This window comes from Gobio gobio, assembly GCF_949357685.1.
Source record: "Gobio gobio genome assembly, chromosome: 16".
Classification (NCBI taxonomy): domain Eukaryota; kingdom Metazoa; phylum Chordata; class Actinopteri; order Cypriniformes; family Gobionidae; genus Gobio; species Gobio gobio.
This window is the reverse complement of record NC_137109.1, coordinates 27,473,772-27,479,051: the sequence shown is the minus strand read 5'-3', so window position 1 is coordinate 27,479,051 and position 5,280 is coordinate 27,473,772.

Here is a 5,280-nt window from a genome sequence, read left to right as displayed (position 1 = left end):
TGGTAAAGGGGGCCATAGAGTACGTTCCCCCGCCAGAGAGGGAGTCCGGGTTCTACAGCCGGTACTTCATAGTTCCAAAGAAGGATGGAGGGTTGCGTCCTATTCTGGATCTGAGGTATTTGAACCGATCTCTGACGAGGTTCAGGTTCAAAATGCTCACCATCCCCACTATCGTGAGTCAGATCCAGTCCGAGGACTGGTTCGTCACGATAGATTTGAAGGACGCATACTTCCATATATCCATCCTTCCATGTCACAGGAAGCTCTTGAGGTTCGCTTTCGGGGCGAGGCGTACCAATACCGAGTGCTTCCCTTTGGTCTAGCTCTTTCCCCACGCACATTCACAAAGTGCATGGATGCAGCTCTGGCTCCAATGAGACTCCAGGGCATCCGTGTACTGAATTATATCGACGATTGGCTCATTCTGGCCCAATCGTACGATATGGCGGTTCGGCATCGAGATGTCGTTCTGGCCCACATAAAGTGCTTGGGGCTGAGACTCAACACCAAGAAGAGTGTGTTGAAGCCATCCCAGAGAACAACGTTCCTGGGAGTCGTGTGGGATTCGACTTCGATGCGGGCGCAATTAGCCCCCGCACGAGTCGAGACCACGCGGGCGATGGTCTCAGGATTAAGGCTAGGCCACAGCATCACTGTCAGGCACTTCCAGAGGGTGCTGGGTCACATGGCAGCAGCGTCCAACGTAATACCTTTTGGCCTGCTGCACATGAGACCTCTACAGTGGTGGCTGAAAACCAAGGGGTTTTCCCCCAGGGGGAACCCGTTCCGTATGATCAGGGTAACGCGCGTTTGCCTTCGTTCCCTAGCCATATGGAAAGAACCTTGGTTTCTGTCCCAGGGGCCAGTGTTGGGAGCGTCCTGTTGCCGGAAATCCGTTTCAACAGACGCCTCCCTCACTGGTTGGGGCGCGGTCATGGACGGCCGCTTTGCGAGGGGCCCTTGGGAGGGCCGTCATTCCTCCTGGCACATAAATTGCCTGGAGATGATGGCGGTCTACAAAGCTCTCAGGAGCTTTCTCCCGGACCTCGGTGGTCACCATGTCCTGGTACGGACAGACAATACGTCTGTCGTAGCGTACCTCAACCGGCAGGGGGGTCTCAGATCGCGCCCTCTATGCAGACTGGCGCATCAGATCCTCCTGTGGGCCCAAGGGAAACTGTTGTCCATCAGGGCAATATATGTCCCGGGGGTCCAAAATCAGGGAGCAGACATCCTGTCGAGGCAGGGGCTGAGGCTCGGGGAATGGCGACTCCACCCGGAGGTGGTGGAGGCCATGTGCGAGAGGTTTGGCCCAGTGGAAGTGGATTTATTCGCGTCTCGAGAGACGACCCACTTCCCACTGTGGTTTTCTCTCACGCATCCGGCCCCTCTGGGGCTGGATGCCATGGTGCAGACATGGCCGAGGCTACGTCTGTATGCATTTCCCCCGATCGCTCTGCTCCCGGGAGTCCTGGAGCGGGTCCATCGACAAGGCGCCAACCTGCTTCTGGTGGCGCCACGTTGGCCGACTCGGGTTTGGTTCTCAGACATCATATCTCTGCGGGCAGGTCAACCCTGGGAGATTCCTCTGAGGAGGGATCTCCTGTCTCAGGCAGGGGGCACGATATTTCACCCCCGGCCCGAGTTATGGAACCTTTGGGTCTGGCCCCTGAGGGGGCCAGATGCCTAGAGGCTGGCCTGCCGGCCGATGTGATCGAGACCTTACTCAGTTCCAGGGCTCCATCTACAAGGAGACTGTACAGCCTCAAGTGGAATGTGTTTTCCACTTGGTGTAGAGAGCGTGAGGTGGACCCAGTTAACTGCCCAGTGGCTTCAGTGCTGGAGTTCCTCCAAGATCGTTTCTCTGCAGGGCTTACCCCGTCCACACTCAAGGTGTACGTGGCTGCCATTGGGGCTTTCCACACACCGTTGGGTGATGGGCCTTTGGGTAGTCACCAGTTGGTTGTACGGTTCCTCTGTGGGGCTCGGAGGATGAGGCCTGCGGCTCGGTCCAGAGTCCCAACCTGGGACCTGGCAGTGGTTCTCAAAGGGATTGGCTGAGGCCCCCTTCGAGCCACTAGAGTCAGCAGACCCAAAGAGCTTGACCCTTAAGATGGCCTTTCTCTTAGCCATCACTTCTCTGAGGAGGGTGGGGGACCTTCAGGCCTTGGCGCTTACGCCGACTTGCCTGGAGTTTGCCCCTGGCGAAGTGAAGGCCATCTTACACCCTAGGGCCGGTTATGTGCCCAAGGTGCCATCAAACGTGGTCAGGCCTTTGGTTCTTCAGGCATTTCATCCTCCGCCTCACGTGACGGCGGAAGAAGGGAGGCTTCACCTGCTCTGCCCGGTCAGAGCCCTTAAATTATATGTGGAGAAGTCTGCGCAGTGGAGGAAGTCTGAGCAGCTATTAGTGTGTTTTGGTTCATCTAAGAAGGGGCTGCCTGCGTCAACCCAGACTATTAGTAACTGGATTGTCCAGGCAATAGCCACGGCCTATCAGGTGCGCAACCTGCCTTCACCTATGGCCGTGAGGGCACATTCCACCAGGGGCATGGCCTCTTCGGTGGCCCTCCTTTCTGGGGTCCCCTTGCAGGACATTTGCGAGGCGGCCGGATGGGCTACTCCACACACCTTTATTAGGTTTTATAGTCTGCACCTCCCTGCGACGCCCGGTGCTAGGGTACTCCAGTCCTAGCTGTGCCCGGTTTCCGGCTTCACACTAGGACTGGTGCTACCGTCGGTGTGGCCTAGTGGGTACTCGTTCCCCAAATTCGTCGTTACCGATGCAGTGGGAGTTCCCTCGAAAGGGAACGGCTCGGGTTATGTATATAACCCTTGTTCCCTGAGAAAGGGAACGAGCACTGCATCTCGTCGCCACACCTCGGCAGGCCTGGAGCGCATGCTTCATCGCGATAACTGCCATTACTATGCCTGGGCTGCCCTATATGTATCTTCCGGGTATGCCGTCATAGTTACGTCATGACGCAACACCAATCAGGATTGGCCTGATTTCATTCATACTTCAGACGCGCTGTTGCTTAGGGAGTGTCCCCAAATTTGTCGTTACCGATGCAGTGCTCGTTCCCTTTCTCAGGGAACAAGGGTTATATACATAACCCGAGCCGTTCTCATGGCAACTGCCAAAACCCAGACATGTCCATCGGATTGCCAGACAAAGAAGCGGGATTCGTCACTCCAGAGAACAGGTCTCCACTGCTCTAGAGTCCAGTGGCGGCGTGCTTTACACCACTACATCTGACGCTTTGCCTTGCACTTGGTGATGTAAGGCTTGGATGCAGATACTCGGCAATGGAAACCCATTCCATGAAGCTCTCTACGCACTGTTCTTGAGCTAATCTGAAGGTCACAAAAAGTTTGGAGGTCTGTAGCTATTGACTCTGCAGAAAGTTGGCAACTTCTGCGCACTGTGTGCCTCAGCATGCGCTCACCCCGCTCTGTGATTTTACGTGGACTACCACTTAGTGGTGGAGTTGCTGTTGTTCCCAATTGCTTCCACTTTGTTATAATACCACTAACAGTTGACCATGGAATATTTAGTAGTGAGGAAATTTCATGAATGGACTTATTGCACAGGTGGCAACCTATCACTGTACCACGCTTGAATTCACTGAGCTCCGGAGAGCGATCTATTCTTTTACAATTGTTTGCAGAAGCAGTCTGCATGCCTAGGTGCTTGATTGTATACACCTGTGGCCATGGAAGTGATTGGAACACCTAAATTCAATGATTTGGAGGGGTGTCCCAATACTTTTGGCAATATAGTATATGTTGCGATGCCCAAATTCACTTGTAGTATTTAAAACTGTTGAAACTATTTTAGTGTTTTATTTTCAATTAGTAGTAAACACTAGTAGATATATTATAAATACTATAAACTTTTATAAGCCATTTATCGGCTACTGGTCACAAAATCAATAATTATTGGCTTTTCAGTATTAGCCAGAATTGTAATATGTAATAAACCTCTAAACTGTGTAAATATCCCACAATTTAGTAGTCTACCGCATACTACAGTATAATACTAACAAAACCAAGCAACCAAAGCAAACATGTTTGCTCTGCAGAAAGCCATTTTTTTCTCTCTGAATAAATCCCTGGTATTCATGTTTCATGTCAAAAATAAAGAATAAATCCAAGGCATAGGAGCGGCAATCATGTGACCCAAATGTAATCCCCAGGTGAAGCTGATGTAAGGACACTCTCGGCGGTGAGCGAGAGCCTCTTTCTCTTGATTTAAAGGGCTCTCCATTAGCTGTCACACCACTAGGGCGTCCGTCAGCTTGATTGCACATCACATTCATAAAAAAAACCACAGAGAGGTGTGAAGTGGGCATTCCGGTATCCCTGTGCAATAGCATCACAGGTTTCTAGAGGCATATTAGGATAGCAGCAACATTTTAGTGCGAAACTCAAGCAATCTCCAAGCTCAGCTCCATAGACCTGAGAGGATTACCTGGGGAAAAGGAGGATTTCTATTTGCATGATAAGTGGTGAATCTAGTCTGCTTTATTCTTTATTAGTTACAGTAAGTCCTTCTTTCATTAAGTGACAGTCAGAAAGGGCTGTGCAAAGACTGTGACGTGCCCAAAGGAAGCGTAATTCCGATGCTCGCACACACACACACACACACACACCAACACACAAAGAAGCGCAGTCAATGTCAGATTTAATGAACTTCAGGTCATATCAAATCAACTGAGTCTCAAGTCATAAACTTTTATGATTAGTAGAAATAGATCATGCAGAGTAGATGAGCTGCAGTGTTTTCTCTGCACTGTAATTTCCATGCACAGCACATCATCTCACCACAGATCTGAGTGTGAAGAGTGTAAGGGACTAAAATCTGAAAAAGAGTAAGGAACAGTTGTGACCACTAAAATAGAAAGCTTTTAAACTTAGTTCACCCCCAAAAATTGAGATTGTCATCTTTGACTGACTTAGGTCATTCCAACCTGCATGATTTGTCTTATACGGCAGACATTTCGAAGAATGTGCTGGGTGCTCTCTTCAATGTACTTACAATGAATCAAGACTAAAGGTTTCGAGCTTTGAAAATGAAAAGCACTTTAAATGGTCTATACAATAAGTGTTCTATACAACCTTTGCACTGTATTCCAAGTCTTCGGAAGACATACAATATAGCTTTGTGTGAGGAAAAGAGGGGAAAAAGTCATTGACTGATACATTTGATATCCACCCTACCTTTCCTGGATTGTTCATGAGAGTTTGCAAAAGAAGTGGGAAATCAGATTCATGAAC